Raw genomic sequence first — 9,175 nt, 5'->3', positions numbered from 1 at the left:
GTTGAAATTGTTTCAATATCATATGACGCAAGTGTTGGAAATTGCTTTAAGTTACTGCACTAGTTTTTAGTAAAATAAATTATTTAGATTTAGGATAAATCTGAATTTTAACTAGGTTGTTAGTTTGTTTAGTTAGTTGAGATATTTTAGGTTATTTTGAATTTATGCTGATTTTCTTTGTAAGTTGGCTATTTAAAGCCCTCTTATGCTTAAGAAAAATCATTGAAAGCTATTGAAAGATTTCAATCCATTTAGAGCCATTTTAAGCCCTTTTTGTTGCCCCATCTTTTTAAAAAAAAAACAACAGTGGTATCAAGAGCCTCATTGATCTTTCGGAATCTGTGAGTTCTTCCAAAGCGCTACCATATCATTTTTAACCTGTAAGGGCTACCTTTTTAACCCGTCAGGGCTACCCATTTTAACTCGTCAGGGCTACCATTTTCAACTGTACTTATTTTCAAAGCGTAGGACTATTTTCAACTAAAAAGATGTCAAGTAACAGTCTCTCATTGAATGCCCCAAAAATTTTCACTGGCGAAAACTACCAAATTTGATCAGTGAAAATGAAATCATATCTTCAAGACTATGATCTATGGGAAGTTGTAGCGGAAGATACACCATTACAACCACTCCCTGAAAATCCTATCGTTGCTCAGATTAAATCTCATACAGATGAAAAGCTAAAAAAATTCAAAGCCAAAACTGTAATTCAAAATTCAGTTGCGGATTCGATTTTTTCTAAAATCATTGCTTGTGAGACGGCAAATGAAGCTTGGGAAAAACTTAAAAAAAAATATCAAGGAAGTGACCGAGTTAGACAAATGCAAATTTTGAATTTGAAAAAGAATTTTGAATCACTTAGGATGCAAGAGGATGAAACTATTGCTAAATATTTTGTTAAGATTTCTTTGCTTGGCAATAAAATTAGGTTGCTTGGCAAAGATTTCAAAGATGAAAGAATAGTAGAAAAAATTCTTGTGACAATTCCGGAGAGATTCGAGTCTAAAATCCCATCTCTAGAAGAGCCTAAAGATCTCTCTACTATCTCTGTTGAAAAACTAATTAGTGCTTTTCAAGCACAAGAGCAAAGAAGAGCCTTTAGACAAGACAATGTCACTGAGAGTGGCTTTTTGCACAAAACAAAAAAGGAAAAGGTAATTATCCTCCTTGCAGACACTGTAAAAAGAAAACACTTGGAGAATTTTTGTTGATGGAGACCTGCTGCAATCCATGGAAATTGCGAACAAGCAGGTCATGTTACAAAAGTGTGCAAGCTAAAAAACAATCCTCAAGCACAATTTGTGGAAGCAGAAATTAAGGAGGAACAACTTTATTAAATTGCAGTAACTAAAGCAAAGGAGGAGTGTTGAAAATTGCTTTAAGTTACTACACTAGTTTTTAGTATAATAAATTATTGAGATTAAGATAAATTTGAATTTTGAATTTTAACTAGATTGTTAGTTTGTTTAGTTCGTTGGGATATTTTAGGTTATTTTGAATTTATGCTGACTTTCTTTGTAAGTTGGCTATTTAAAGTCCTCCTATGCTTAAGAAAAATCATTAAAAGCTATTGAAAGATTTCAATCCATTGAGAGCCATTTTAACCCCTTTTTGTTGCCCCATCTTTCAAAAGAAAAAAAAAAACAGCAGCAAGGGCCTCTACCTTCACAAGGTAGGGGTACCGCTGTGTACACACCACTTCTCCAAGCCCCCCTCATGGGATTACATTAGATTTGTTGTTGTCATGTAAATCATGTACCAATCAGGCAATTTGCGAAAGCACAAGTTGTGGTAAATTCACTACTCACAACACTCGTATCGAGTTACCAAATGCATCACTGGGAGCGATTCATTTGACTTCTTCAACAACCATATATCACTAAAAGAATCTATGCTTTAACTTTAGGAACATCCAGCATAATTAATTCACTGTAACCGACCCTTACTTTGTCAGATCGTATTTGTTCATCTATGGATAACTCAAACTAATCAATAATCTACTAATTACAACCTATTCGTATCCTTAAATATGTTCGGTTCATGAAAAAAAATCCATAGATTCTCTTAACACTAGTACTTCAACTATTAATCTCATCCCAACTCTTCAAAACAATTCATCATTTAGTTTATCAAATATCATATAAAGGCCAATAACTATCAATTTCAATTAAGAAAAGAAAAAGATTACCTTGAAATCAAATTTTCAAAGGCCTTTGACAGCTTGTTCAAGTTCAAAGCTTCTTGCTCCTTTGTTTCCCCCAATTCTCTCCTTGAAAATCTTTTTTGTCCCAGGTAGACGGGTCTCGGCCCATATATTCCTTTTTTTTTCATTCCTTTTAGTTTTTTCAATAACCGTGGTGTCTGGGCCAACTTTCGCGCACCTCGGCTAATTCCACGAGATATCTACCACCTCCCACCAGCAACAGGTACCAAGTAACTCTATCCAACATGGCTAGGATAGATGGAAAGAAATCACCTAGTGCTTGTGTTAGCAATGGGGTTTGAACCTGACCTCATGGTTCTCACCGGCTTCCTTGACCACTAGGTTAGACCCTTGGGTGCTCCTTTTAGTTAATTTGTTTAGATTTCATTTTTTTTTAAATGACTAAAATTTCCTTCCTTGAAATGGAATATAACATACATCCTCTAAGGAAAACTTCTATTTTTTTCGCAATCCAAACACAGAACCTAAAAAATTTAACCCTTAAAAACCACAACTTCCTTAATCATTGATCACATATACCATTAGAAACTAATCTAAGTCCAACAAGAATGACTATTCTAATTCTAAATTTTGATGTCATTAGCAGATACTAATCGAAATATTGGCAACAACAATAACAATAACACCAGTGTAATCCCACAAAGTAGTCTGTAAAGGGTAGGATGTATGTAGATCTTACTGCTACCTCTGTGGTGTTGTGGGGTTGAGAGACTGATTCCAATAGACAATCACAAAAACAACAAAAACATACACAGTGAAATCTGGGATTAACGGACTGTACGCACACTTACCCGAATAAGGGTAGAGAGGCTATTTCTAGTAGACCCTCGGTTCAAGTAAAGCATATCGAACATGTGAGGAAAAGAAAATAAGTAGAAACAATCAATATAGCCTTTGAAAATTTGTTTCGAAAAAGACTTTTTACATTCAAACTAAGAGTCGCCACTTGGCATAAATCTGGTGTGCCAAGTCACCTTTGAAAATTCATTTTCAAAACAATTTTTGACTCTTTTAAACCGATTCACCAACAGAGATTGCAGTTAAGGAATTCTGTTGACCGAGAGGAAGGTGTTAGACACCCCTCAGTCCCGTGGTTCGACCACGATCACTCCATGAACTATATCGGCTAGTATGACGCTATGAAGTGAATAGACCAACAAAACACATAAGACAAACAGACAAACAAACAAACAAATCAAACAAAAATTCAAAATCAAAATAATCTTCAGTCTGAATTATATAGTCCCAAAAAATAGAAAAATGCAAAAATGTAAACCTTATTCTAAACTAGTCCTAGACTAACCTCCACTCGCATTCCGGGTCTTGATCACGAACCGTCTTTCCGTACAACTCTCTCGAGACATCCCGAATAAGACAATACAGATAACCTCGAGGCATTCACTGGCCAAATGAGTATAATTGATCCAAATGTGATAAAACAAAACCATTCAACAATTTCCAAGTCCTAAATTTGCCTACCCAACCTACCGTTTGTCTACCCCATTTCGACCTATCACGGTACTATCACATTCAACAATATCAAACAACCAATTAATGAAACCACTTGCCTTATGAATCAAAATTACCAATATTTGCCTTTATTAATTTTTCAATCCCGTTTCAAACAACTGATTTTATTTTTCAAACGAGATATCATTTTATTATACAATCCATAATCAAAGGAACCAACAATCAATCAACACAAGCAATTATTCACCACCAACAAAGATCAACCAACACACAATGTTCAATTCAAAGCACCAAATATAATAAACAATAAAATAATAAGAGGGAGAGAATAGAGTTGGACCTCAATTTGGAGCTTCTGTCATCCAATATTACTCGAATGAAAAGACGGAATTCGCGTAGTAGAACCTCGAATCAAACCCCAACACGAACAAACCGACCTCGATATACCCCATTACTTTTTTTCTCCAAAACCATACTATTTTTTTGCCAAAACCAAACCGGAATCACGAAGCGGAGAAACCCCGTACCCGTTCTGTGTCATTTTTCCATGGGTTTCCGACGGGTATTCGCTGGAAAAAGGGGACAAAGTGGCTGCTGGATGTGATTTGGACAGAAAAGGAGCTGGGTTCACTATTTCCACTTCGCCGGAGCTCCGTCGAGCTCCGCGATGGCGAAAATCGGAGAAAAACAGGTAGGATTTGTGCTACAGTAGCATTTCCCGGCGAGTTCTCGCCGAAAAAGTCAGTTTCCGTCTACTTTATCTCTCTCTCGCCTTTTCTTTCCTCAGCCTCGCCTCTTCTCTTCCTTTCTCACTCAATCTCTCTCAAACTCCCTCCGTTCTCTCGATTTACCCCATTTCTGTGTGTGTTCCACTTCTTGTGATATGTTCTCCTTGTATTATCCCCCTTTCCCGGTTTCCCTCTCCCGATTCCTTCCTCTATCTCTCGATTTCTCCCTCTCCCGCCTCTCTAAATTCTCACTGCGTTTTCCGTTCTTTCCCACTCGTTCTTTTTGGAGTCCCCCTTTCTATTCTCTATCCGTGTGCGCTCGTGTGTATCGGTGTTTTTCTGTGTGTATATAGTGTTGCTGTGATGTGTAGTGTATGGAAAATAAAGCGTGAGGTGAGTACTGCGTATGCATCGTGGGAAAATTTTTATTGTGCACGAGACACACATGTTAGATGGCAGTCTAAAACTTGTGTGAGGTACCTTTCACAATTTGACCAGTGGAGTTTTGGATCCCACTTTGATCAAAATAGGTAAAGTCTCTACAACCTCTTTTTGCTTTCCTCTTTCTTTCTGTTCTCATATTTTTTTTCGTTCCATTACTATTTTTTTTTTTAAGCTCAATAGATGCGTTATTTAATGTATAAATAACATAAATATCAATTTTTTAAAAGTAATTATACTATTTTCTACTTTTTTAATTACTTTACTCTCTCTCCCTATTAATATACATAATATAATCAACATATACATAATATTCTGTGTCTATGTGGGATTTTTGTAATATATTTAGGAAGTTGAGATTTTTTGTAATATTGAAAACATAAGTTGTGTATTTGTGTAATTTTTAGTTTAATTTAATTACTCTAAACCCGTTTCTTTTTTACTATTGTATTATTTTCATTCATTGAAAGTCCTCAATATTTATAATTTTTCAACAACAGCCTATCATGTTTCTTTTGTATCTTATTATTTTCAACACTGAAAGAGTACATATTAAGTGTGTTTGGTTATGAAAATCACTTTTTATTTAAAATTTTCAAAAGTTTTAAATTTGGCGTTAGAGTTCTGTTTGATAATAATTTTTTCTATAAATATTTAAAATTTAAATATTCTTTTTAAAAAAAGACATAAAAATGATTTAAAGATGCAACATAATCTTTTTTCTAAAACAATTTCAAGCTGCATTTGAAATTCTAAAATATTTGTTTTAGAATTTGGATATATTTGTATTTAAAGTTTTGGTTGTTTTTAGGGCTGCATATCAGTCGGTTCGGTTCGATTTTGAAGTTTATCGATTTGACATATTGATTAGCGGTTTGTAATAAAGCTAAACCATTAAGAACCATTAAGATATCGACTTATCAGTTATCGATTTATCGATTATTAATTGTTATCGGTTTGGTTATCGGGTTAAACCGTTAACATTCAAATTTTAAAATTTAAAATATAATTTGAAGTTTGGACAGTACAAACAGAAGCACATAAGTATAGATAATATGTGTGGGCACATAATTTGGCAGTACAAACTTGGGCCCTCGAGCAGTCAATAATACTAATATAACTGAATTTGAATAATCACACAAATTGAAAAATCCAAAGTAACAGCAGTCAAACAATTTGAAAAGTAACAAAAGTAAGCTACAATTCCTTCAAAAATTTTAAAACATACAGCACCAACAAAAGTAAGCTATAATTCCTTCAAAAATCATATTAATGACTTAAAATTGTTCAAATTAAACATTTTCTAAAGCATTAGAAATCAAAATCAATAATTAAAAGGTAACACTACTTGTATAGACACAGAACTATCTGAGAATGAGATGATTTCCCTAAAAGATAAGTACTAGTTATTAAAGGTATAAGATAAATATAAAACCACCAAGTACCTAACGCCATTAAGGAGCCATCTACTGACAGAACAAAGGAGTGAAGCAAGTCAAATTGACACGTAAACTGAGATTTGAACACACAAACTGAGATACGAAGTTGTGTGCGTATCTCCCTCTCTAAGTTATACAACAAAATGTGAACTTTAAATAGTTTCATAGCATAAAAAAGATCACAAAACAAATCTTGAAGAGTTTTGTTCAACTTCAATATAAACCAAATACACATCAAACTAACAAATTAACAATAGTCAATAAAAGAATAAAACACATACAACAAAATGTAAACTTTAAACAGTTTTATAGCATAAAATTAAAAATATCAAAACACAAATCTTGAAGAGCTTAGTTCAACTCCTTAGCAAGTTGAACAACAACAGTGATTTGAACATCAAATACACATTAAAACACAAATCCAAACTAGACAGAAATTGAAGATGAAGCAAAAGACGATGAACATCTGCAGAAATTGAACATGCAAATGAGATGGAGCAAAAATTGTTACCTGAAAGTTTTGACCTTCCATCTTCACTCTTCAGTGAAGTTTTTGACCTTCAATCTTCAGCATATTTTTTTGACCTTCGAATTTCAATCTTGTCGACAACAACACAATTTAGTCTCTAGAATTTTGAATTTGACCAACGTTTTTATAAAATTTAGTCGTGAGAATTGAGATAAAATGAAAATGGGATGTGAGTAGTGTGAGAGAGAGAGTCAAAGAGTAAGAGTTGAAAGGCGTGAATTGAAATAAAAGTGGAAAATGAGAGGTTGAGAGCAGTAAAGTGTAAGGGCTCATTTGTTTGCACTTAATGGAGGTCTGAATTTGAATGGTTCAGACTTCAGACCATTAAGTGCATTTGTTTTTTATTAAGATTTTAGTTCTTAATAGGTCTGAATAGGTCTTAATCATTCAGATCTAAAATCAAGTCTTAATAGGTCTGAAGAGGTAATCTGGTGTTGGATAATATTCACTGTCAGTCTATCCATAATCATCAGTCAGTACCACTAACCACCTCTGCCACCATAACCATTGTCAACCTCCACCCACCCACCTCCACTATCGACAACAAATATCACTACCAACCACTATTGTCAACCGCTACCACACCTACTATCTCTATCAATATCATCAACACCACCCCCATCATCAACCACTACCGACCAATCCATACTATTGACCAACTCATCTATCACAACTAGCACCACCACTAACTACCACTAATACATCATAACCTCCACACATTTTTCGGCCAACACTACCATTATTACTAGTAACGCCACCTCTACCACCACTTCAACCACTGTTATCGCTACAATGTATCTCTACTAACAACCATCTCCACTATCACAACTAACAACATCTTCAACTAGCACCAACACACCGTCAATCATCATGCATTCATTTATCAGCCATCACAATCGACATCTCCAACTATTAATATCAAGCAACGTCACATCACAACCACCACCACTACTATCAACCGCCATCATCATAGTAGTTAATACAATACCAATCATCACAACTATCACCACCAACATTACTAATCACTAACATCAATCATTGTCACCGCAACCACCATTATAAACCTCTCCATCATCACTAACAAACATAAATATTTTTTTCAATTAATTAATAATTTTATTGTATTAAATTACATATTTTTCTAGATATATAGTTAGTTTTTTACTAGATTGTATTTTTTATTTTATTATATATACAAATAAAAACTTTTTGCACATTCAGATATTGAAAAAAAAACAGTCTTAATCATTCAATTTTCAGATCTAGAGACAATATCTTAATCATTCAGATGTGCATTCAGATTCAGACGTCTGAATCTTAAAAAAAAACAAATGCAGCCTAAACCCTAATTTGGTCTTGGGCTAGTGGATAATCTATATTCTATATGCATTAGGGCCTTAGCTAAGATAGGCGGATAATTGGTAAGCCCAACGGCCCCAGCCTATTTCATATATTATCGGGTTATCGGGCCACCCAATAAAAAAACACTTAAACTGTTGGCTGAATCGAAAATCCAATAACAAAAATTGTTAAATTGAGACCAGACCCGATATTTAAAATAATCAAACCGCTAACCCGATAAACAAATTGTTGGTTTGGATTAATGGTTTGAACCAAAATTTACACAGGCCTAGTGGACATATATGTGGTACTTGGCGACGAAGAGAAGAAGGAACTAGAAAAAATCATAACTGACAAGACGAAACCTCTACAAGAATATACCATGTATTTATTGGACGCCTAAAACTTCATGAGTATGACAAATATGCTGAGAAGTACGTGATGGATTATCAACTGTGATATTATGATTTCAGTAGTAGCTTCTACTGTGACATCCACCTGGAAAGCCAGAATTGTTAATGCGAATTATAGATATACAATAAATTATCTATCTGTTGCAACAAATGAGTCTTATGTTGTAACAAATAGATCATCTTTTGGGACAAATTCAAACAGGTAAAATAGAGTGGTCTGATAATTTCAAATAGATAATTCATTTGTTGTAACATAAGACTCATTCGTTGGTAGAAATTAAAATAGTACGAAAACCTATTTGATTTACTGAAATAGACGAACATATGTTACAACAGATAACGCATCTGATGCAACAGGTTAGACAACAGTTGTAACAGATGTATCTATCTGTTTGATAATTTTTAGCAGATGTATCATCTGTTGAAACAAATATGTGCTTGTTTGTTTGTTGGAACAGATGATATACATTCACCTTCTTCAGCCCATGCTGCTCTCCTGTGGCCCTTTTACATTGAACAACGGTGCAAGATAAAGACAGAGGAGTTGTAATTTTGCTTTATTTGATGCTTGATGATGCTTTGGAAATATT

At 34.2% G+C, this 9,175-nt stretch overlaps 1 protein-coding gene across 1 annotated transcript in view; it reads right to left on the bottom strand.

Moving 5' to 3' along the window:
• Nucleotides 1–4,851, bottom strand: part of LOC107854334 — a gene marked incomplete in the record, with an annotated part of 8,175 nt that extends 3,324 nt beyond the window's left edge. Inside the window, 1 exon segment of the mRNA XM_047406554.1 lies at nt 4,034–4,851.
• Nucleotides 4,852–9,175: the final 4,324 nt, after the last annotated feature.

Source organism: Capsicum annuum, chromosome 2 (genome assembly GCF_002878395.1).
Source record: "Capsicum annuum cultivar UCD-10X-F1 chromosome 2, UCD10Xv1.1, whole genome shotgun sequence".
NCBI classification, from domain to species: Eukaryota; Viridiplantae; Streptophyta; class Magnoliopsida; order Solanales; family Solanaceae; genus Capsicum; species Capsicum annuum.
The sequence above is the reverse complement of the archived record's forward strand: the minus strand, read 5'-3'. Positions and strand labels throughout refer to the sequence as shown.